This window comes from Protopterus annectens, chromosome 17.part0 (assembly GCF_019279795.1).
Source record: "Protopterus annectens isolate FY-2018-M chromosome 17.part0, PAN1.0, whole genome shotgun sequence".
Classification (NCBI taxonomy): domain Eukaryota; kingdom Metazoa; phylum Chordata; order Ceratodontiformes; family Protopteridae; genus Protopterus; species Protopterus annectens.
The window spans coordinates 287,050,898-287,077,989 of NC_056751.1; positions in this window are offsets into that span (position 1 = coordinate 287,050,898).

Genomic DNA, 27,092 nt, shown 5'->3' on the forward strand with positions numbered 1-27,092 from the left:
GAGTTGCCTAGCTATTACAGTTTTTCTGAACTGATTTTGCCTTGCTTGTTACTACTGTATACTATTATAGCCATTTTGAGGAACTTTGTTTTTAATACTATTTTGTTCCATTTAAATCACTTCCCTGAGTGATTCAGCTTGGCCATGTGTGTAGGGCATCTTAGAATCAGTTTGTGATTTGATCTAATCGAGAGTTAAATGAATTGCCACAGGTCCAGGTAGTTTACAGCACTTAGGCCACAGATATCACATAGTTTTCATCACTTTCTTTGTCCTTCTGTATTTATTGTGTAGAGCTGAACTGAACACAGTACTGTTATTGTGGAAGTAGTATTTCCATAGCTGTTAGTACTTGCAAGGAAACCTGTCTCTTCTTATACTGCAGAAATGGTATAACATCTGTGAGTTACTTATCCATTTTGGCTTTGTCTACACTGCTTATGCTGAGTTGCACAAGCTTCCTCTTAGCTGCACTCATCTGCACAGCTTGAGTACCAGTTACACTGAGCAGCATGGGCTTACACTGAACATAAAACCAGTCCAGCTAACTCCCATACTTCTAATATTTCCCAAGTTCATCTAGATCCTCACTTACTTTAAATCTAGCGGCACTGATCTTAGTGGGTAATCAACATACAACCCCCCCCCCGTGCTAGCCTTATACGTAGCACATATAATCCTGAGACTGTGTATGAACTGCCTCATGCTCACTTATGTGAACTCCTACTAAACTAAAGGACTCATGTATGTGAGAGATGTGAAAACTTAGCTCAACTGGAGGTATCCATTTCTCAGCAAGTTACATGCAATGAGCTTAACACTGTCTTACCCCAACCCATACCTATGCAGCATCCACAGATTGCAAACTCTAAGCTGCCTTGTGCTGATGCCATTACCATTTTTTTTATCAGAATATCCTAGGATTCCAAAACAGCTAGGCATTAGCCTATGCCCACACATTTCCTCCTACATTACCAAGTATGAACAGCTTGTACCCAACCTGCAGCTCACTCTGGCAGTATAGGAAATAGAGATGCTAAAAGGGTCCACATAAGTAACATGCAAAACTCCTAAAGGCAGTACTGACAATGTTCTGGTTATAGATGACTCCATAGTTAGACACACAGATACTCTACTTATCACGTTGATCAAGGAGATGTTAATACTTAGTTGCCAGGATACGTAATGTCATTAAAGCCCTCAAATTCCTTCACCCCAGGTACACATACAGCCTGATCATTTCATATGTGGGAGTGAATGACTTGAGATGTACCTTCTTGGATGATACAAATAGGGGCATGATGGAACTCTCAGATTATGCATCTGGAAAGGGAGTGAAATCAGTACTGAGCTGTATTCTACCACTGCCAAGAATGCTGCTACAATACAAACAAAAGATAATTGACTTGACTTATTGGTTTAACTACTGGTATTATTTGGGAGGCATCCAGTATATATCAGCCTGAGATGAGAAGATTGACAGCACTGGCTGTTTTGCTACAGATGGTCTGCATTGCCATCGTCATTGCTTCCATATATATTGGCTAAGAAATTTTCTTCATCCAAAATGCATCTTTAGGCGTGGCCAGTCTCCTCATGTTACCCATATAACCAGCCACTATCAATGCAATATGAATATAGCACTGCTTAATGCTAGAAGCCCAAACAAAAAGTAGCCAAGAACTTTACCTGCTCTATGACACCAGTAGACCATATCTTAACAAAATGACATTCCTCACCATAGAAACAAACACTATCCTCTTGAGTGACTTCAACTATCTCTCCATTAACTGGTGAACCTACTTCACCACAAACAAGAATACATAGAGATTCCTGGATTTCATTAATGCCACCTGCTTGGACCAGCTAGTCTAAATCCCAAAGAGGGTGTGAAAATACTAGATCTGGTCTTCACTAATATAGTTTCACTATGCACATAGCTCACAGTTCCCAAATCACTGGTTGTATCTGACCATAATGCAATAAGATTTACTCGAGGTGTGATATCTGTGTCGCCTCAAAATCCGTCCATCTTCAGAGACCATTTCAAGTCAAATCTTTACCTGACTCACCTCCCACAACTAGATGACCCTGCTTCACATGCTGCAATTTTCATTGACAAATTCTACTCCCAACTCCAAGCTAGCATTGAAGACTCAGTCCTTGTAAATATAGGGGCAAGTTTAAGAATAAAGCCTGGTGGTGAAACCGTTGTATCAGCAAACTATACAATAAGAGAGAGAGCCTACTAGCATTTAAAAGCAAGCTTAATACCCCATCAGCTTGAGAAGAGTTCAAAATAATAACAAACTTAGAAAGAAAATCAGTTATGCGAAGAGCAAGTCTAAATTGTGAATTGTAAACCATGCTAAGGAAAAATCATAAAGCCTTCTCCAGCTATGTCAAGAACCTAAGAAATGACGAGCAATGTTTAGAGTTGGTACAAAATAACATTGCATACTAAAACCCTGAGGAAATTGTCAACATATTTGTGGGCAAATTCAACTCAAACTTTATCCCTTGTCTCCTCTAAATTACTTGCAGCATTTTTGCATGTCTGTGTCACCCCCCTCCCAAATTACCTCCAAACAAGTCCTAAGTGCTCTGTCCAGGACTGAAAACATGGGCTTTGACAATGTGCCATGTCTTTTCTTTGTGTCAGCAATAACTACTGTTTGCTCTAACACTGACATCCCATCTGTATGTAAATATCTCTTTCATACGTTAATAGTATATTTGAATCTGAATTTTCAGCCACTGCCATTTTGTGATATCATACTCTATAACCTTCCTAGTCTTTTGATACTTAAACCATGTTCTCAGTGCTTTACATATAGATTTATCTTTTAGAATCAATGGATCAAACTACCAACCCCCCCATTCTAAATGTAAAACAAATACTGGGGTTAAATGGGCAATAATCAGAAAAGTAAGAGGTAAGAATTTTGACCGCTGATAACCTAAAAACTATGAGTAATCAATTCTGCTAGCAGTATCCAGTACATGGCTATGGAAAGTGTAGTCCTTCATTGTTGAGTTATGAGCTCTCCAGCAGTCAGTCTAATCAAGCTCTTCTAAGATCTCCTTAACAGCACATATAACATGAGGTGTTCTGTTTCTGTCTGTAGAAATTGTGTCCACTACATAGTCACATACTGTGTTAAAATCTACCCTTAGAATATGTCTGATCTTTGAAACTACTTATAGCCTTGAAGTCCCTTAACAGAGCAGGGTCATCTATATTAGTGCCATAATGATTTCCTTACACAAGCTGTAATTCATTTATATTGACTTTTACCATCCACCATCATCCTGATGTATATTTTCCAACCAGCACTGGGCACCAATTCAGTGCTTTTGCACATAAATCACAACTCCTCTTTTTGATGATGTAACTTTCCAGTTTATAAGACATTTCTGTTCACGTTTACACTTTATGACTTTGGAATGATCCTCACTTCAGTGTTGCTTGAAGAACAGAATTTCCTTTGATAATGAATGAAATTCTTTAACATTCTAAGCAATAAACAGTGTGTTATGTTAAATAGTTCTATTATGATTGCATTTACAAGGTCTGTTGATATGCAATCCAGTTTTGTATCAAACTGTGGCTGGCCATGCATTTTTTTATATGTTTGGTTAAAAATGATTGATCTGTTTATAAGAAAAAAGCTTTAATACATAATTTCTTGTCTTCTGGGGTTATTGCTCTATTAGCCCCACCTCAAACATAAAAAGTAGGTGCTCTCATTATACATTTCAGTGATGGCACCTTCTGAGTACCAAATGTGATGGTCAACAGCAATGCTGCCTTGTACATAAAGATACTAGGCTATCCGTATGCAGATTATTGCAAGCCTAGCCAATATCCAGAGGTCAGGATCAAATCTTGTACCATGTATCTGTTTGGTAAAGGCCTTAACCATTATGTCAAACCATCTGAACATAGTCATAATTACCTCCATCTCTCCAAAGGAGCTATCCGATTGCTCTTCTGTTAGTTAACACAGAGAACTAAAACTCTGAACTGTTAGTGAGCTGCTTCCATGTCCAGGTTAAGGGGTTTGATTCCTTCTACCTTCACTTAGTGTTTTTTGAGTCACTCCTGAAAAGGGGCAAAGAAACAATTGCGTCAGTGTGCTTACCTGGTCAATAAATAGATAAAATGCTGGTGAAACAGATTTATATCCATATAATGAAAAGACAATGTATCAAATGACATCTGATCAATCAACAGCCTATTGAAAAAAAAAATTTGCAGAGGGCAAGCCCTCCCCCCCCGAACCCCAACCCTTGCTCATAGTGAGGTCGCACTGCAATTCAGAAAGTACAAATTCCCAGATTACCACTGTACCACAATCCTACACAGAAAAAGCCTCTGTGTTCAATAAGCTGTTTTTTGATCAGCTGTATCAGCTGTTTTCTCAACTATTCAGGTCTTAGAAATGATGAATCCAAAAATATTATATCAAGAACTTTATCTAGAAATCTATGTAACTATTCATACATTAGCAGTTCAACCCTTTAATTATAATTACCATCTGTTTAGATACAATACTACACATCCATGCTGCCCTTACAGTATGAAACAAAAAAGTTAGCTTCTGTACATATTAAACAGTAATATCATGCTGGGTAAGTTTCATATTAGTAACATCAAGTTTGTAAATGTATACGTGTGGCAAACCACAGGTACAGCTAGTATTTTTACGTACTCAAGATTGTTCATAGGAAACTTTATCACTAAACAGTAGTACAGGTAGCTGGATCAAGCATGTAAGTTTGAAATTTAGTAAGTCAGGCTTACATAAATTTAACACTAATTTCTACACTCACACCCTTTGTAACCTACCACTACCCCCTGGGTAATGCTCTGAGGAGGTATTGCCTCATAACAGCTAAGAAATAGTCAATACACACATAGCTGTTTCTTACCTGTATAATGTATTCATGAAAAGAAGCCACAGCCAGCATATTATTAATGAAATAAGCCTATTAAGTACACATTATTGATCATTTATAGTTTTAAATGAATCAGTAGGATCCTATGAAGCATTTTCAAACCAGGTGTTTTCCATATCTGTGATTTCTTTAGCTGAAATATCCAGAGTAGTGAAATGAGCATCACAGACTTCTGACATTTGCCTTGAGGGAAGGGAGGAAGTTTCAACTGGAAAAGTGGGTTCATTAGCCTGTGATAGAAACAAGTCTACATCCCATGTGGTTTGTTGGTGGTTGATACCACATTAAACAATCTTATAGTTATTTTTTCTCTTTGACAACTGGAGATTTTGATAGGGTACAGGTCAGAGAAGCTAGTCTGCCTTTCCTTTTATATTCTGGAGGTGACTGTCTACTGGAGTTTACAGTTTTGCATAAGAACATTGTGAAACTTGCCATTCTCTTAGAAAATTGTCTATATCTCCTAGATGTCTTTCCATATCACTGTTGAAGTATTCTTTACTAAAGGGATCCCCTGCTAGGGGTAGCCCAATATCCGGCCAGTATACCAAAGCCTTAGCTTTTCCAGATTGTAGTACATCACACATATGCTCCCCACTCACGAGGCAGGGCATAAAGGTGACATATGGATGTACATACCTCAGAACTTCTTTGCCACCAGTCTGAATGCCATCACTCATCAGTCTTAAAGCTTGTTCATTTGTGCTGGTTACCAAGCCATTTTCAGATAAGTGACCAATTGAAGTTTTCTTCTTATCTAGTTTTTTTTCTTTTGGTTGTGAGTTTACATGTCACCAGAAAGGTAAAATGTCAGTGTGGAAGGCAGATTCCCCATAAGGACCATCACAAGCAGTATTTATTTTTCCTGGGTGCTTCTCATGACCATGCTTCATGCTCATTTTGTCAGGCATTTGTCCCAAGACCTTTTGTAGTCATCTCTCCTCCTTATCTATCTATCTAGAAAACCAATGTCTTAAGTTGTTGGTGCAGGGTGCAATAGTGGAATCATCCCATCCTGAGGGTCAGCCATCTGCCAAGAAGATGAACAAAAAAGTAAGGTCAGATTCAGCTGCTGTACCTCCTCCCTTGAATATCCCTCTCTCAAGGCTAGTGAAAGCCTGTAGGATCATCCAGTTGTTCCGTTGGAGTCCTCTGCCACAATTGCTTTGGAGGCGAGCATGGATCTGGCTTCTTGCATGTCCTCGGAGGCTATGCAGACTTCTGTTGCTGATGTTGAGGGGGAAACCTAAGCTGATCATATCCAAGGGAACTGAGGGGTGTTCTGCAGATACTTGTTCAGGAGGATATTCCCACTATGTTGATTGAGTGTTGGCACGGGTCTGAACCTCCTAAGGTCTTTAGGGCTGACATCCCTTTGATAAAGAAGCAGAATACAAAATATATTTACCCTGCTCCTAAGGATCTCCAGCATGAATGGCAGGATTTTACACAGGGGTTGTTTAATCCACTTATGACCTTGACACCATCCCAGGGACTTTCTATTCCTGCCTCCCTGGTCATCTAGCTCTCTTAAGAAAGCTAAGGAGCAACACTCTTCTGATGAGAACTTGGACTCTGGGAAAGAGTCCTTGGTTTACTCCTCTCAGCTTTCTTCTCCATTGGACTATGGTTCTGAGGAGGAGGACTTTTAGTCCAGATTCTCACTTTGAGGAACTTTCTTTTGTGTATACTATGTCTTGTATGATGGAGTTCTTTAAATGGGACTGTACTCAAGTTTCTGATGTCCAGAAGATATATTATGCACTTCTCCAAATGGAGTCCCCTAAGCCCTTTTGTCCAGACTGCCCTGTTAGACACTCATAGAGCAGCTTTTCAGGCTCCTGATTTCCCAGCTCACAGCCCCTTAAAAGCCTGATAGGTTTTATAAGGTGCCTGATGACTGTAAATTTCTTTACAAATGCTCTTCTGATGACCCCTCTGTTGTGTCTTTCTCTTCTGACAAACCTTTCAAACTATTGTCTTCTATCAAATTGCTACCTTCTGACAAGGACAGTAGGTCCATGGAACAGTTGGGCAAAAAGGTGTATAATGCTGCTACCCTGGCCTTTTGGGCTAGTAATTATCAGACCCATATGACCAGGAATCTCTTAGCTCTTCTTTCTCATGCCTATCAGGTTATTTCTGATCTTTCTGATTCTGAGGTGAAGGTTTCAGCCCTCTCTCTGTTGGGCTCTTAAGTGGAATGGCATTCTATTAAATGTAGTTATGATGCAGCCAATGGTTCATCTGGGGTTGCTGTCTTTGGTTTTGTGCTGAGGCGTTATTCTGGGCTTTGCTTACAGCCTTTACCTGTTGATATTAAAGCTAAATTAATGGATGTTTCTCTTGATAACAAAAATGTCTTTGGTTGTGCAGTGGCTGAGCTTTTTAAGTCCGTTCAGGAAAAGTCAAGGCCTTGCAGAAATTGAAACATATTTTTGTTTCCCCTATTTCTAAATTTCAGAGAAATTATCATCATAAGCCTTTCTTTGTCAGTAGACATTCTCACCCTCCTCCCAGAGGTAAAAAAGTTTCTAGAAGGGCCCCTCCTGCTAAACTGTCCAGACTCCTTCCATCCTAGGTCAGTTTCCTTTTTCTCTCCATCTTTCCTGGTCTCTTCCCAATTAGTTAAGGATGATTATGGACTCCTGGGGTCAGTCTATCATTCTTCAGGGTGTGGAAATCCCTTCCTCCTTTTCTAGGCACTCTTTAACCTCCCCAGGGACAGCTCCCTTTTTTTAGAGGTACTTCAGGGCCTTTTGTCTCAAGGCACCATCCAAGCAGTTTCTGCTTCTCATAGGGGGAAGGGGTTTTATTTCAGAATGTTTTTGGTTCCCAGGAAAGAAGGCACCTGGAGGCCCATTGTGGACCTTTCTCAGCTCAACACCATTCTGAAGATCCCTTCTCTTTGAATGCTGTCCCTTTAGACTCTGTTTCCTATTTTTCTTCCTCAGTCTTTCCTGGTCTCACTGGATCTCACTGATGCCTATCTTCACATCCCTATTCATCTCCTTTTCAGGAAATATTTGCAATTCTCTGTCTCTTCCTTGCATTTTCAGTTTTCTGCTTTGCCCTTTGGCCTTTCCACTGTCCCAAGGGTCTTCACCAAATAGCTCGCTGCTGTGATTGTCTTTTGCAGGCTGCTGGGAATTCAAATCTTTCCTTACTTGGATGACCTGTTCATTCAGGCTTTGTCCCTGAGACTTTGATTCAGCATCTCCACTATGCTATTTACCTCTTGTAATGCATTAAGATTTATGATAAATTTTCAGAAACCCTTCCTGACTCCTTCTCAGGATCATGTTTTTCTCGGGTGCAGACTCCAATGCTGACTTCCCTGCCACACCCAATGCTCTGGCTGTAATTGCATTTTTTCAGTTCCTTCTTTCTCAGGTCTCTGTTACAGCCATAAAGTTCCTAATGGCTCTGGGTTACATGATCTCCACCATTTCTATGCTTTCTTATGCCAGACTCCATATGAGGAAGCTACAGTGGTTCCTAAAGTCAGTCTGGCTTCACCATTGTCACCCTTTAGATTTTCTAGTTTCTTTGTTTGCATGTCTCAGACTACAGCTGCAGTGGTAGATTCATCAGCTGTTGCTCAACCCAGGCCTTCCTTTTTATCTCCCACTCCCCTTTCAGAAACTTTTCTTGGATACCTCAGACACAAGGTGGGGTGCTTCTTTTGGCCCTGTGAAGGTTCAGAGTCCTTAGTCCATTCATCAGAGGGAGGACCAAATCAACATCAAGGAAATAAGGGCTCTCCTTCTTGCTCTTCAAGCATTCCATACTCTTTCTTCCTGGACTTCTCAAAATCATTACAGACAATACTACAGTGATATAGTACATCAACAAGCAAGGGGGGCAACGTCCTACCTTTTGTGTGTACTAACTCCTTAGGTTTGGGATCTGGCTGTCCAGTATCAAGTGACTCTTCAGGCTGTTTATATTCTTTCAGAACTAAACATTGTAGCAGACTCTCTGAGCAAATCCATAATACAGACTCATGAGAGGATGCTTCATAGAGGTGTGTGTTTGGACATTGTCCACCAGTGGGGTATTCTGCAATTAGATATTTTTGTCTCCCCTCTGAACAGACAACTTCCTCTCTTTTGCACCCGTGTTTTAAGTCCTCTGGCATGGAAGGTGGATGCCCTGTCTTTTTCTTGGAAGGGGATGTTTCTCTTTGCTTTCCCTCCCCTTCCTCTTATTTGAGGGTCCTGTTCAAGAGAGAACAGAACTCCCACAAAATCTTAAGACAGTCCCAGCTGATAGTGGTAAAACAATAAAACGCCAACAAAACCCACCAAGCAAGCACTAAATGAAGAATACAATACACAAGATTATTGCAAACACAGTTTTATTACCGCTTTCATCCAATAATGGACTTCATCAGAATTCTGAGGCCAGAACACCCACTACCAGGAAATCTTGTGTGTCCAAATGGAAGAAATTGTTGGTCAGGTGCCTTGCTCATAACTACAGTCCATTTTCTGTGGGAGTTCCTCTGATTCTTTATTTGTGTGAATTTCTCCATGCTTGGTTGGCTTATACTTTTAGTTAAAACTCATCTTTCAGCTATTTCTGCTTCCTTTGTATTTAAGGTAAAACAATTTCTCAAGGGCATCTTTCATATTAGGCTTCCCAGGAACCCTATTAATCCTTCTTGGGACCTTATTTTTGTTCTTAAAAAAAATGACTCTGGCTCCTTTTAAGCTTGCAGCTTCAGCTTCCTTGTAGAATTGTACATGGAAGACCATTCATTTTGCCCATACTTTAACTAGGAGGGTATCTGGGCTTTAGGCCCTTATGGCTGCTGCTCCTTTTTTAGTTTTTCATAGGGACAGCATGTGTCTTTGCACTAATCCTTCTTTTTTGTCTAAGGTGGTTAGTAAATTGTCTCTTAATCAGTGTATTACTTTGTTCACTTTTTTCCTTCTCCACAGTCTGCCAGTGAGAACATTATTCATACCTTGTATTTGCATAGACAGCTCTGATATTATTTGGATAAAACTAAGGACATTCCAAGACTTCCAAGATGTCTGCACATTGAGTAACAGCTTAATTCTAGCTCTCCCAGTATGAAAACAGCAACTCAGCAGAGAAGACTAGTAGACTTGTGTTTATTGGTAAATTTCAGTAACTGGCTAGTAAGTGTACTGCCTGGATGCCAGGGAAAAAGAAATACAGAGGATCTGGGAAAAAAAATCAGCTACAAAAAGTGAGAAGAAACACTGACTGGGGAAAGTACTGCAGCTGTTCAGCAAAAAAGCAATGCAATCTCCAGACATGAATTCCAGTAAGCTACAGGAAGATATAAGACAACTGCACACAGACCTTATTAAAATAAATGAAACACTGATGGAGTATATCAGGTTTACTATTGAAATGTCGAATGGCACTACATCGACTGTACTATAGTCGAACACGGAAGTTCGAAAATAGTAATGTCGACGTCAAAAAAACAATCTAGGAATGGTTTTAACATGGGTCGTGGTAGGTGTTCAGTATTATTCAGAACTACGAACATCTCCCCTACCTTGACCTATGTTAAAACACAGTCCTAGATTGTTTTTTTTGTCGTCAACATTACTATTTTCGAACTTCCGTGTTCGACTATAGTACAGTCGATGTAGTGCCGCTCGACATTTCAATAGTAAACCGTATATCAACATAAACAAGAAAAGGTTGGAAAAATAGAAGAAGCTTTAAACAGAATATTCAGATGAGGTGATAAAGCTGCAAAACTCAGAGGTTGAAATGAAGAAGATGCTTGCTGAATATGAGACTGCTCAGGAAAAGATGTTTCAAAAATAATATAGTTAGAGGACAGAGCACAAAATGAAAACTTGAGATTTTCAGCCATACAGGAAAAGCTGGGAGGAACAGGCTGCATTAATTTTATGAATGCAGAAATAAGCAACTGTACTGGTATTTCACAACAGGAATTGTTACTTGAAAGGGCACATTGTGTGTATGCTCCAAACCTGGTAATGAGAAAGCAACCTAGATCTTTAATAGTAAGGATGGAATCCTACCAACAGGAGTTGATTCTGACAAAACTGTGGCAGAAGGGCAAAGTACTAAAAGTGGAAGACAGCAGAGTGTGTGTGGAGAATGATTACTCATTGCACACAAGGCAGAAGAAGAGCATATTTATGCCATTATTCAGGGAATGTTGAGATGCAGGTGTGAGAGTCAAACTGCTGTACCCAGTTGTCTTCAAGGTATTCTTCCATGGAGGGACATCATAATATTTTGAAGAAGTACATGCTATGGAGGAAATACAAAAGTTTGTCCAACAAAAAGTAAGCTGTGAAACAGAAGGAGATTCTGCTTCTTGTTCTTCTGGTAATAAAGACCACAGAGAGACTGTATCCATGAAACCTTATCCACTGTTTCAATGGAAAATGTTGGAGAGAAGGAAGGCAGCACAAGAGTTGACTGGAAGAATTGAGAGTAAGTTGGAAATGAAGCAGAGATAGGATTTGGGAGCTGGAGATGAGCAAGAATAAAACCAGTAACTTAATGTGGGTTTACAGTGCAATAATTATATTTGTGAAATATGACAGAAAAAAGTCTGGAAATATTGGACTTCTTCAGAATTTGTTGGACTTGTGGGGATTCCAAAGTATGTATCGTACTTCATGTCATTAATTTTCGGAGAAGTGCTTTGGGGAGAGGAAGAGGTGGGAGAAAGTTAACTGTAAGTAAAGATTTTTTTTCTTTTCTTAAATAGTACTATGTTTGTGGTGTGTGGTTTTCTTTACATGGTATAAGTAAAGTTTTCTCAGTTATTTCCTTTCTTCTTGTTCAGTTTTAAGAAATGTAGGCAAATGCAAAAGAAAAAGCCTGGTTAAAAAACATCACAAGAGAAAAATTAATGTGCTTCATTCTTGCATAGGGGGAATGGATGGATTAAGGATCTTAGAATGATTTGATAACAAGTTTTAAGAAAGAAAAGCAAGTAAATGAAGTTTTTTGAATATTATGAAGCTTTTTTCAGATAATACAAGTTTGCTTGGTAGTAATTCTGCAACTGGTCTTCATATTTCCATGGAAACAATCTGATAGAGAGAGAGAGAATAGAGAGCTAGAGAGAAACCGGCTACAATCTGGTGGAGAGTGACTGGCTCAGGGGAAAAAAAGAAAAGAGAAATTGGCTGCGACATAATGTTTTCTGAAAGCATTTAGGGATTTTCCCTTTTCCCAGCTGGTAGAGCTAGAAAGCTAAGACAAAACCAATTATCACTACTTAGAAGCACGGCTTGCATCATGCGTTTTAGCATGCATAACCTTTTGTTTAGGTTAACTCAATTCTGTGAGTGTGGTTGTCAGTTTGGGACTTTTGTTTCTATTAGGAGGGTATAACTTCAATATTTGAAGCTGTACATAGTTTGTTAGTATTAAGTTAATAGATTTTGGGGGGGGGTATTAGTGGTGTGTCTGTTTTTATTTGAGGGCTTTCAATAAGTTTTCTAAGATGTGACATAGCCTCAAATGGATATGACAAGAAACAACTGTATAAAAGTTCAACATGCCAGTGTATGCATGTAACACAAAAGCTGAAACTACACATTTAGCAAAAAAGTGTTATATAAAAAAGGTGGGAATAATAACTTTTTAATGCAATAATGCTTTCTGCAATGTTTTAAATGTAAATAGTCTCACAGATAAATGCAAAAAAGAAAGAGTAGAGAACTATATTAAAAATGTAGATTGCAAATAGCTATGTTACAGGAGACACAGAAAGAACTGAACATGTGCATTTGATTAAGAAAGGTTTTCAGGATGGTTATTCAACAGAATACCTGGGATAAAGGAAAAGAGGAGTACTTATATTAATTGCAAGAGGAGCTCCAATAATGATAGAAGAGGATAACAAAGATAATGGCAGATTTGTAGTGTTAAGGGGCTACTGGCAAGAGAGGAAGATTACACTTGCATGTATTTATATTCCACCTAAAACTGCTGTAATGGAGCTTAAGAAAATTCTGGGAGAAATATTCATTTTCCAGCAAGGAATATTACTTACAGGTAGGGGACTGGAATGTGATTTTGTAGCAGTGAAGATGTGTCTGGGAGGCCCAGAAGGGAAAGTATAATAAAGGAGGGTAGATTTTTGAAGACATTTATGAAAATACTTGACATGGAAGATTTAAATTCAGTAGCGAGTTCTGTGTGAATTTACATATTATTCCCCAAGATATAAAAACTGGGCTAGGCTAGACAGAATTAACATTTCACAAGAACATGTGCATTTAATTGAAGGTCTTGATATGCACCCAATAACTGTTTCAGATCATGTGCCAATAATAACTAAAATAAAAACACAGAGTAATGAAATAAAAATGATTCCCTGGTGCTTTCCCACCTATCTGTTGAAAAGAGAGGAATTTAAGAAATGGGTAGTAGAGATTATTCAGGAACTATTAGAGAGGATTGAAATTTCTTCTGAAAATATAGCTAGGGAGTGGAATAAAATTAAGGTGGAGTTTTAAAAATAGGATGGAAATAAAAGAAAGGGAGCTATAGTTAAGAAGTAACAATAATTATTTAGAGGGACTGACAAATGTTAAAGTATTGTAGAAAAGGGAGAATCTCATAGAACAAGAAGATCAACTGCAGCATGCTAAGCAGAAAAGGGATTACCTCGATAATATGCAAGAGTTTAGAAAGACTGCTGTTAATTAACTGTTTGATAATAACACTAGAGCACAAAAACTTTTAGCACAATGACTCAGGCAACAGAAAGTAGAAAGGGATGTCACCAAGCTTAGGGAGCCTATAACAAGGAAGGTAATAAGAGATCCTGTAGCGGTATTAGAAATATTTTGGAAATTCTTTGAAAGTCTGCATAAAGTAGAGAAATATGCAAATCAAGGAAAGATATCAATGGAAATGTTTATGAAAGAATTAAATATGCCAAGGTTAGAGGTAGATGAGGCTCAATTACTAATGGTTAGGGTAGGAGGAGATGGAGAAAAAAATTGTGATGTATAACCAATTTACAGGAAAGTCCCCAGGAATAGATGGTATTCCTTTGGAAGTTTGGAAATCACGTTCACATGAGTAGAAGCAGATGACTCACTCCTTTTGTACTGGGATAGAAGGGGGATGAACTGCTTTGTTGTCCGTTTGTCTTTTGTTTTTTGTATTTGGTTGCATTGTCACTCCATATTCTTGTCTTTTACACCCTTAGTCTTTATTTCAGAGAATTGAATAAGACAGAGTAAGATTTTATTAGCAGGTCTGGTGTCTGCTGGAACTGTCAGGGGAAGGGAGGGGGTGTACTTCATTGCTGGCTCTCTTTTCTTTAAGGGAATGGAGTGGGGCACATCACTGAGGTACATGATCCTTTGATAGAGTCTCCAGTAGGAGACCAGACACCACATGGGCGTACTGGCTTCTGGGTGGAGAGCAGGATAAGGCAGGCTTAAGGGGTTCTTGCACTACATGTAGAAGTGACACATATTCACTGATCTCCTTTACACATTGAATCCTGGAGCATATTATTGGGCATGCACCAGGTTAGGGCTAAAAATAAGAAAAAAGACATGATGGCTGCCTAAATGGTGATCCCCCTATTGGTTGTTTCTTGCCCCAGTGAAGGTGGGATGCATGGGTCAATTGGGACTGAGAGCTGACAGAAGGTAGGGAAAAAAACTTGGTAAAAAAGGTTTGATTATGCTTATGAGGTGCTTTTTTATGTTAACTGGGATGACGTTTATTAAAAAACAAAGGATAGTTTTATCTTAATTCAGAAAGAAAATATAATGTGTGTTCAAGAAGTGCATGTCAGTGAAGATGATGGTAATAAATGTAAAAAAAAATAGATCAAAGAGGTGAATGGCAAACCCTGGGACGTCCCACATTACAGGGGGTGATGATATTGATCAAATATACCATTAGAGACCATAATGTAACCAAGCTCTACAGAGCATCCAGGCAAATGTTGTGTGTATTAGGTTTAATGACAAGCCTTTAATTAGTGGGTCAATAAATGGTCTATATAAGGAGTACAGGAAGTTTGTTAGATGATATATTGAATGGTCTTCAGACTTTATCATGGAAACTGGAGTGCAATACCCGATTTAAGATTGGATAGATATTCCCTTTGCAGGATGAGGGGAGTTATTTGGAATGACATAGAATCCTTATCTCTCAACTGTTCTTACCTTTGTAGTATGTCCTGATTTTTGCCTCATATTTTTGTCCTCTCCCTCATAACATTTTTGATTTTCTGGTACATCACTGAGGATAACAGTCAGTTAGTAATGCCGGGTATTAGACTTTCATACTTCTTCTTGTTCACAAAATGCATGTTGACATAACAACTTTTGCTCTGTTAACTTTTTTAAAGGAATTAGAACAATATTTTAAAAAAGTCCATGATTTTGATTCTTTGTTCCCCTGATTATTTTTGAATTTGTCCAGGATTCTTAAGCAAAGAAGTTGAAAGGTATGCTGCTGTATTTTGACAGTACTCACTAAGTGCGTTATTGGTGTTTAAAGCTTTTACACCTTCCGTCTTTTCTTTCTGTAACCAGTAGCACATTGATTAGATAAAACTGCATGCACTACAAAGAATTATGATAGTGTTTCCAGTCATAACTTTTATGTGTTCTCAACATGGATGTCAAGATTAACCTCTTAAGCTTCACTCTTAAGATGAATTTCTTGGCAACCATGTCTTGAAAACACAATAAGCTGGTTATGACCGGAGACCTAATCAAAATCCAATATATTATCTTTAAAATTCTTGTACTGGTAAATTAAGTACTATGGGTTTCTTCTGCTTACAGGATTTCTTGATCTGTTATCATCTGACCTGATCTCTGGACTTAGTTACCCAGGAGCTGTTAGCAATTCTAGCAGCATGCTTTGAATCCTCTGGGATTCAGGCTTTTGTATATCAGGGATATAGCCACAGGAATCTGCTGTTTGACTGGCTGAGATAATCTCCATATTTGTTGGCTTTAAGCTCTCTTTAAAAAATTATTTGTCTTTGTATTAAATTAGTTTTTCTATGGTGACTGTTTTATGCAGGTTGTATTTTCTGATTCTTTATTTCATTTTTTTTATAAATATCTGTTATTGTTTACTATCCTTATGATATCTTTCTACTCTAAATTGACTTAACTTACATTGTTTTGTCTTTTCAGCTATTTTATTTCTATTTTATATATTTGTAGTTTGCATTTATATTTCTATTGCACTTTGTGGAGTGCTTGAATTCAAACATTTTAATTAATTTGCAGTTTAAGTTGCAATGATTCACTTATTAAATAACTAAGGAGTAAAATGACTTCTAGGGATGGTGTGTTCAACACTTCAGTAGCACAAATAAAAAATGCTTAATAGTCAATGGCAGATATAGAAACTTACAAACGAAATGGAACACCTAGCCTGATAAATCACGTGTGTATGTATCTTGGTGGAAACCTTAGCACCTTCAGGTAGTAGGCCTTGGCTCTTTAAATGTGGGATGTATGCCCATGTCCCACCCTCCTGAATCCACTATTGTGTTTATTTATTTATTTATTTATGTTTGTTTATTTATTTATTAGCATTTGTTTAATGAGAAAGTCCGACTGAGTCATGACAGGGGCCTTTTCAGTTGAGGCCAGAGAAGAAAAGCTCCACAGTTAAAAAAAATAATACAAGATGTCATACAATATAATACTGTTCAATACACAATACAATGCAATGCAAAATGGCAACTGTTAACTGTCACATACAAGATGCAAAATTGGTGTATAAAGAAAAAAAAAACAGAAGAGATACCAGTAGTTTAATATCGGTATCATACCTGTATGGTTTTAACAGCAGCACAAAAATATAGTTCTGTTCTAAATGATCTTGCATTTTCAGCAGCATGTAACTCTTTAATAACTTGTGCTTCTTTCTTTCCTACATTTTTTGGTCCACTTATGTTTGCTGCTACTTGATTTTAATCTCCATCCTTCCTGCTCATTTCTTCTCACCCTTTGTCCAGTCTGCATGTTTTCCTTTTGTGTCTCTTTCCATCTATTCCCTCTTTCTCATTTCCTTCTATTTTTCATTATTCCTGGTTTTCTGAAATTTTATTCCCTGTGTTTTATTTTTCCACTTTCAAAAATGATGCTAAAATGCATGTTTCAGAAGGCATGTGGCACAGATACTGTAAAGTAGGGAATCCCTTTAATTGGGTACTTTTGACAGGTTCAGGATTTTAATTGATTGATTTTAATTGGTGTGTTTTTTATATAATGAGTGCTTCATAACGTATATTTTAGTTCTGATGAAGTTCTAGTGGAAAGACAAAAGTGCTTAACTGGTGGATTGTAACATTTTAATAAACTTGGTATTGTTATTTCACACAGCTTGGAATTTGGGCCAACATGGACTTATTTATTTATTTTTTTCTTGAATCTGTAGTATCTATTTTATTGATGATATTGTGAATCAGTGAGATTAGGTCAGTATCCCAGTGTTCATAGGTAGGTACTAGGCTATCGGCCCAAGGGCCTATATAAACCTAGCCAACAAAGCTCCCTGGCTTTCACCACCCAAGAAAATTATTTTCCTGTGCCCCTGTCGAGCAGCACCACAGAAGTGATCCCCAGGGCGAATTTCCTATTTCCCATCAACTCATCAAGATTCTTCTTGAAGAGTGCTAATGAGGAACTCTGCTTGACATAGATAGGTAGCTTGTTCCAGAGTATGGGGAGTCTCTGGGACAGGAATCTATCCCTCCAGCATAACTATCACTACCATTTAAATTTCTTTGCTGCAATAAGGTCTATTGGCATTTTTCTATACAGTTTCAATCTTCTTTATTCAGAACACCATGAGACAATTTCATGTCATTTGGGGATATAAAATTAATGTAGATAAAACAAAGACTACAGCTGTAAATTATAAACCCATGCATGAATTGGTCCAGCAATATCCATATTTATGGATAAACAATAAAATGAAGTATTTAGGACTATGGATTAAAAAGGGTTATGTTATAGCAGATAAGAATATATGGGCAGAGACTAAACAAAAAGATAATACAAAAGCTGAGAAACTGAAAACTTATGTTTATGAATAAGGATAAGAAAGATACAAACAGTGAAAATGTTTTAGTCCCTTTAGTCATACCTCTCAACCTCTTAATGCAATAAATCTGGACAAAGCCTAAATTAATGGAGGGGCAAAGGCCGAAAATAGGGACATATTTTAAATATCGCTCTTATAAACCTAGAAAGTTACTAGAACAACAGGATTTGTGTTAACATGCATTTTCTGAAGGATATGAAGTCTGTAACTCAAATATATGCTATTATTTAGTGACTTCAATCATCAATAATTTGCCAGAAAACCACATTTTCTTTGAGGAACAGACCAAAGGTATTAAGCAAAAATTTGGACATTCTGCAAAAATCTGGACAGATGAGAGGTATGCCTTTAGTTTTATATATAGATCAGGCATATTTTTATCAACCAGAGGAGACGTTGTGGATAATAAATAATAAAGAGTTGAAGGAATTTATCTGGGAGGGGAAAAGGGTATGGATCAAATGGGATAAGCTGATCCTTCCAACAGACCAAGGTGGTTTATGATTACCTAATTTGAAGGAATATATTAGAGACACAGAGATAAGGCTCCTGTACATAGCACAAACAGAAAGCTAAAATTCAGAGATGAAAGAGATGATGATAAAACAGTAGGAAAATGCAAGAAATAAGGAGAAAGTGAGATGTTGGAAGCAGATCCTTAAGGAGAATAACAGCCATACAGAATATTATAGTCACAAAATAGCAGAAAGTATTCTAATAACTAAGCCAACATGAGAACTGAGAAAGGAGGTTTTGCTGATAGAGATGACTACACTTAGGGGTACAGAGAATAGGTGAAAGGGAGTTGGAATTTACTGGAGAACTGGCAAAGGAGCCAAGGTATTGGGATCAAATAACTATAGAGGGGAAAGGTAATAGAATGAGAAGAGGCCAAGAAGACATTTGGACTACAGGCTAGAGACTTCCTTTCCCTATCAAGGAATGATATCAGAGTATAGGCAAAGAAAGGGATAGGGGAATTCTAAGTGAAAGACCTGTTCTGATAGTTTTAGTTGAATCTAGAACAGAAGCTGGTGTTAAAAAAGGTATAATTAGCAGGGCATATAAAATATTGCACAATAACTATACGAATCAATCAGAGGAGGTTAGACAAGATTAGAAAGAGAGATTGGATGAGCAATTCACAAAGAAACAATGGGAGGACATATATATGGCTTCCAAGTATGCAACAAAGTCTAGATGATTTAGGATTTTTACTAATTGCTTAATTGTGACTTTTTCATGTTTTAAATACCTTGTTAATTGATTTCTAGTTGTCTGAAGAAGGTAGGACACTGATCCTACTGAAAGCGCTAATTAAACAGTGTTTGTTTGAAGTATATTTGGTTCTCCGACTCTGCTGACAGTGCTACCCACCTTTGTTGTTTTAAAAGTTTGCTGTTTTTCCGAAACAATTAGAAGTATCCCAAGTCAGGGTAACATCCAAAAAATGCACTGATAGTCAGTGGTGGCTAGTGACTTCAATGGGGGCTGCAGGAGACATCTGAATGGGTGCGGCGAATGAGTGTGGTCAACTAGAAAGGGGTAGAGCTATGGTACAGTGGGATCAATGCTGGTCATGCTTACCAATTTACATGAAATAAATGCTCAGTCACTATGGTGCATGCTAAATACTCTACACAGCACATTGCTAAATGTATATACACTAATTTTGAAAACGACTGTCACATCCTTTATTACAAATACTGTCATATGCATTTCAATACCCAAGGCTTACACGTTATCTAGTTACATAAATATTCTCTGTGGCAACAACATAAATGCTTTCAGTGTTGACAATTCTTTTATAGTATGCTTATTAAAGCTTACTTGCATCTTACAATCTCAGACAAGCTTACCATTAAAGCATTGCTACTTAAACACAGAGCAACAACAGGCACTGCAACAAAATATGACAGAAAACCAGAACATTATGCAAAATCAAAGACAGATGAAAGCCATTGTACTTGTGTTTACCTTGGATGGGGGGAATACTCTGCACACTTAGACTGCATAAGTGCTCCTTGCCTTGCTTGGACACATCGAGCCACTACATGAGGGGAGTGGGATACAACAAGTATATCTCAATTTAAAATGTCTCTGGCTAACGGTGATGGCCCTGACACATTTGGTCATATCTCTCAACCTCAGAGCAAGAAATCTGGACAAAGCCATAAACAAAAGTGGAACAAAGGCCCAAAAATAGGGACAATTTTTAAATATTGCTCTTACAAACTTAGAACGTTGATATAACAGTAGGTCTTGCATTAGTATGAATTTTCTGAAGGGTATGAAATATGAAACTCAAATGTCTGTCATTATTTTCTAACTTCAATTTTTAATGATTTGCCAGGCAGAAAACCACAATTTTATGAATAACAGACCAACAATGTAATGCAAAAATCTGGTTATTCTGTTAAAATCTGTACAGTCGAGACTGAGGTATGTAATATGTTATGTAAGCAAGTGCAATGTAAGAATTCTTATTCTACTTATCTTTTTGTGTCCTCCTTTGCAGCACACTATTAGAAATCATACTGGCAAAGATTTCCAGTGGCAAAAAGCATTAGGCTTTATGCTGTTTGTCTTATTTTTCTACGGGCTACTGATGCTCAAGTAGTTTCACCTTGAGCATGTATAGAGAAGCTGAATTTATATGTGCAAGGGTGGTCTATAATCTCAGAAACCATAATGAATTATATAATTTTAGGTATTACTAGTTAAGTTTTAATTTTAGGCCAGAATATTTTTACTTAGAGAAATGGCAGATACCATGTTTGTAATGCATGATCTGTCCTGTATACTGACTGAGTGATATGTATTTTGTCTATTTTTGGGGGTCATGGAAGTAGCCCATGCTGTGGGGGTTTGTATTTCTTTAAGATATGGATAGCAGAAGATACTCAGAGGTCAATATATTTTATCTTTTCACAGTATTGCTTTACTTTCTGTAGGATTTCATGTCATTGTTCATCTCTCTCTCCACACAGCAACAAAGACATTTTTTACTTCCTTCTTTGACAGTCATCTTTCCTGATGACTACTTCCTAATGATGAATCTGATTATTTTTAATCTCCGGAATATAAGTGCTTCTATTAATTATGTAGTTTTGCTTTCCAGTACATCACATTTCCTTGACTTTAGAGAACAGCTGTTTGTTTCAGTCTGCCAGTTAAATGCGTTTGACATTACTTAGCCTACAAACTTCCACTGATTTATTTATTTATCTTTTTACCATTTGTTAACCAGGTTAGAGCACTGATCCAATCCTAGGGCATTCTAAGATCAAGAAGTTATACAACACAAAAGTGGTATATGCAAATTAAAAAAAAAAACAGGCAGTACCAGAACTTAATGAACAACAACAACAAAACAAATGCAGTTTCAAACAGCACTGCATTAACAATTTACAAGAGCAAGAACTTATGTTACAAAAAAGTGATATATGCAGTTCAGAACAACAATATGTAGAGCAGCAACTCACATTTAAAGAAATATGAATGGAATTGGCATAATGTATTGAAAATATACAAAATATACAAAATGACAAAATAGAGCAGATCAGGACTATGTATGAAATAGGTGAAAAATATACATGACAACTCTACTTAGAAAAGTAAACACTCCAATGTCCCCCCTCACCATCCCCATCTCATGGCACCACCCATTGCTGTCCATTTCTGGCACCAACACCATCAACAGGATTCAGTAAATCAATACTGCATAAAGAATACTAGTTCTGAATATTGCACTACAAATTCAACAAACAAGTTGTAAGAAGAGAACAATCACTAACTTTTTTAGGGAGTAGGGTTCAGTAACTTCAAGCACACACATACCCACATATTATATAGGTTAAGAGCTCTGCAAAAAAAAAAGTTGATCAGTTTACAAAAAAGTAAACGGGGAGCAAAGCAGAGGATGGATTATAAATGATGGCTGTATGGATCTTAAGAAACCACCAATTGTGGTTTTATGAATAATTAGATCAAAAAACTGCTCAAGGCTTGGAAAATACGAAACCACAGACTAGCGTAACTTCCACTTTATTCAACGCTTTCGTAAAAAACTTCTTCAGAACCAAAAGGAATGTTACATCAAGCATTCATTAAATACTGCACACAATTAAAATCAATTAATCAATTACATAGTGTAAAAACATAATTAAAGAGCCCTTTACAAAAAGCAAACTCTTCATTCATCGTTATGCACTATAGAATAGGCATAATTGAGTACATTACAATAACAAACATTATAAAACATATGCTTCACGATCTTTTAAGAAACATTTAATATTGATGGCTTCATTTAACCGAGGAAAATGATCCGCCTGTAGTTTAATTTGCCATCAAGCCTCTCTTTGAGCCCAAAAATTCCTGTAATCACCCCCCCTGATGTCAGGTTCACAGTGTTCCAGGATAGAAAACAACATTTTTTTAAAACCAATACATTCAACACTATGTTTATAAAATATTTGTTTTTTGTCCTTTTTTCTAATATTATACATATGCTCCTTCATTCTAACATTTAATTTTCTAGTAGTCATACCAATATAAAATGATGAGCATTTGTCACACACTGCAATATAAACAACTCCTTTTGTTTTGCAACAAAAACTACGAGGGACCCCTATGGTATAAAGTATGTGAGGAAGCTGAATGTAGGGACCTTCTAAAATAAACCTACAGATGGAACAGTCATGACACTTGTGCATACCCCTGTTGATATGCCCCATTTATGAGTAATCAGTTTAGGGTCATAATTCTGGCTATGAGAGGAAACTGATATTACTCTGCAGTGGAAATTGGAGATCATTAACATTACTTTCCAAGCACTCTGCTTCCTAGATAGTCATTCTGAAAACTTAAAGTGAAAACACAGAAAACAGAATGAGCGAATGGATTTCTGTTAGGTTACTATGAGATCAGTAAAAGAAAATTTGTTGGTGGATATTCAAGTTTCAATAAACTGAAATTTTTACTTTTTGCTTTAACCCCTAACCAGTTTAATGATGATGAATTTGAAAAGTAGTAAGGTCAGAGTGGTCAGAATTTTGAACCAAGCATTAATCCATTATATTCACAAATAAGAAAAAAAAAGGCAAGGAATGGGATTAAGAGTTATGGAGTTGAGGTGGATGAGACAAGGACGGATAAAAGGCAGGGTAATGACTGCTAGTGTTATGTGGATAGCATGATGATTGAGAGGAGTCACACAGCCATCAGGTCTGGTTGGTGGACACAATGTATGGAGAATGAATACGTTTATGGTGGGAAAGTTATGGTATATCGCTACAGTTATTATTTCAAGATGATTAAATTTAAGGACCAATAATAAAGCAAATTACTGGAAATGAGGTCATTGTAAGGATGAATAGCACAAGATGCAGCAGAAAGAAATTTAAGTATTTGACTGACATGATCATATAGAGGTGCCAGAGGTGTCTGAAATGAGCAGGCTGAAGGAAGATATAGAATGCAAAGAAGGAAGTAGAGGGTATAGGCTGTGATATCAGTAGGAAATGATTGAAAGTCAAATTCTTTTAAGAGAAGCAGCAATGAAAATCATGACAGGATACGTGGGTCAAGATGTGGGGCAAGTGGTTAGGTTTAAATCATATCTCCAAGGGGGGAGGAATCTCGATTATCTGCTGTGAATGATGTAGTCAAATTATCATCAAGTGACTGTGGCTTAACTTACTACTGAATGCCTATGTCACTGCATTGTTCAGCTGAGAAACAAGTTGACCATGGAGGGGTCTAGTTCACAACTACAAGAAGACAGAGCACATACAAATGAACTAGAAAGTTGACAGTAATATCAAGTGCACTAAATACAAGATAACCGGTAGATTTATATTAGACAGAAAAGATAACAGAAATTGAGTATATAGTAAACACATGGATAACAATAGCATGGGCTATCAAAAAGTGTATTGTAAAAGTATTACATTCACCTAATCAGGGTAGAAATAGGTAGATTACATTCTTAAAGAGGTAAGTAAGATTAGAAAAATGTAGTAGAAAGATAGGGCGTTAAGTAGTGGGAAATAAATTAATGGAAGGAGAGGTTAAAAATGCAGGAAGCAGGACATTTTCTGAAAGAAGATTCCAGAAGTTAAGGAAGTTATGTATAAAGCACTTAAGTGCAGTTTTGAAATTAAGGTAAAGGTTAGATGAAGAAATGAAGTATACAAGTGCAGCAAAAGTAAAACTCTGTAATTTGTAAAGGAAATACATTTCCATTAATTGTACAATACAGAATACTGCAATATTAAATGTGGTGTAAGTAGTGTCTGAATAGTTCTTGTCAAATACTCTTAGCACTTTCATCTTTTAGATAGCTGATGTATTGCAGCTTAGACTGTGTGTCCACTGAACATATTTCCCCATTCCTTTCTGCTAGCAGAGATGAATGCTGTGACATATTTTGCATTTCATCATATCCCCCATAGTGCTGGATGATTGTCCTAAAATGTCTGTCTTACCCACTCTTGTCTCTCTCTTCTGGACTTACTGTAACCCTGTGTTCCACTTGTTCCAAAAACAATCAAGTCAGATAGTAAAAAGATATTGCTTCCTGTCCCTCCACAAACCTCCATAAATTTGTGGTACTGGTGTTTTATCTAGTTGTATCAATGCAATTATACCAGTTATTCTGTTGTCCCTTGGCAACCCTTTTTTCCTCAGGCAGCTCTCAATATACTAATTATAGAGGTGCCAAGAGGCAGTGCTTTTGTAACAGCTGTATCTGTTTAATCACATAGGAGTTCTGTCTGACACACAGGCACACCGACAATATCTACTACTGTGTGCATGGTACCCCAAAGCCCTGCATCTCCTTTAGACTAAAACGTAACAACGGTGGCCTCCTTCACTATTCTGCCTCCTCTGACCAGCACTCATATGATGAGGTGAGACCACAAACAGGAAGTTTACATTTAACTGGAGGCAGAATGTGAAAGTAGACTGGTGGAGAGAAATGCTTTAAAAAAGAATTTAAGTGACTGCAATGACTGAAGCTCCACACAAATGATAATATGGAAAAATATGTACTTCAAAATCCTAAGTTTGTATTCTGTCTTCTTGAGGACCTTAGCTTACAGTTTTCTTCATGCTTTCTGCATTGAAAGTTTCATCCAGAAGCAAAGAAGTCACTCTGTTTTAAAAAGGAGATTGGTTGAGTTTGCAGGAAAATTTACAAAAAATAGCTTCCTGAATTATACTACTCTACTATTGTCACTGTGTATTTTGTGTTTTGTATATTGCACCTTTATGTGCTTTACACGCCTTGCTACTTTATATATTTGCCTTCGGCCTTTGTAATATCTCACTGATAACATCTCCCTAACAAGTCACGCCTTGGAAATGGACTTAAATGATCAGTGCACCTTTTCTGAACTGTAGGTAATGCACTAAAACATAACTTTCAAGGTAGTAACTAATAACATAAACACATCCACATCTCTTATACAAATAATCATGGATTAAAAATGATTGCAGCCAAATCTTTGCTTATTTCCATGACTTCATTATTTCATTAGGGTACTGGAGTGTGTGTGTGTGTGTGTGTGTGTGTGTGTGTGTATATATATATATATATATATATATATATATATATATATATATATATATATATATATATGTATGGGTGTGGATATGTGTGAATGTGTGCTAGACAGACAGAGAGAGAGTGTTTGGGCAGAGGGTGTGTGTGTGTGTGTGTGTGTGTGTGTGTGTGTGTGTGTGTGTGTGTGTGTGTGTGTGTGTGCACCTTAGGGTAAAGGTTAGATGAAGAAGGGAAGTTCACAAGTGCAGCAAAAGTAAAACTGTGGTTTAAAGGAAATACATTTTCATTAAGCATATAATATAGAATGCTGCAATATTAATTAATGTGGTGTAAGACACTAACTGCTTAGTGTATGAGTAGTACTTGTTGAATACTCTTAGCACTTTCATCTTTAAGAACAGCAGATTTTAAGCAAGATCAGCAGTACAGGTTTTCTTTTTGTGTATCAGAACTCAGCCCAAGGACTACAGTAATTGAAAGACAGAGATCAGATCACACCCTTCTTTTCTGAACCAAAGCAGCAGATCACTGTTATCTGTCCAGAACCCACCCAAGACTTAAAAACTACTCACTCATCAAGAGTGCAGGACAGGTGCTGTTCTTTATACTGATTTGACCTTTACTAGTATTCAAATTGTGACAACTTAAGAGTGGGGTTGACAGCTATAGCCAGTCATCACAGGGTAGCTCAAAGTTTGAGTGTTCTGTAAAAAGTCGATTACCATAAGCACACACACACATATTAGAAACATCATCTTTTCTGACAATTGCAGCCATTTGCCGAACTAATTTCCTTCCAATAAACATTATATGAATATTAGGAGTCTGACACCTACCTCAATTTAATATGTTAAAAAAATGAGTGACTGTCTGTCTCCATGATGATCAGGAACTAAAGTTAGGAATCAATTCTTCAACTCTTTCTTTTCTGTGATCAAACTCTTGCTCTCTATAAATTATTTAAATCAAGGGTAGCAAACCAAAAAAATCAAACAAGTTGCTTCACCAACGGTAGCACCATAACAAGTAACCAAAGTACTGTGCTACTACTGATTATTTCTTGCTCTCTTTTTTGGGAAGAGAGCAAGAACCAATCAGTAGCCATCCAGCCGTTCACATCATGTACTTGACTGTGGATATGGCAGTCCGATCCCCTTCCAATTTACTGTGAGGTTAAATGGATAGACTTCTGGCCATCACACTGATGCCTTCTCTCCTTAATCTGGACTGCTTTTACAGCAGTCCAGATTTACAGACACTAATTTAAAAAAAAAAAAAACTCGTTGAGCATGCACAGTTCGAGTTCAGGGACTTTGCGAGTCAGTCGGACTCCCTTAGAGCACTGTCTGCAGCCAGCCAATAAATATATATAATTAATTTATAAATATTTTATTTTTAAAAATGTTCTTTTCTTCACAGCTGGGGGTGCTGCAGTCCTGCAGCCCGGTGGCACAAACCGCCACTGCTGATA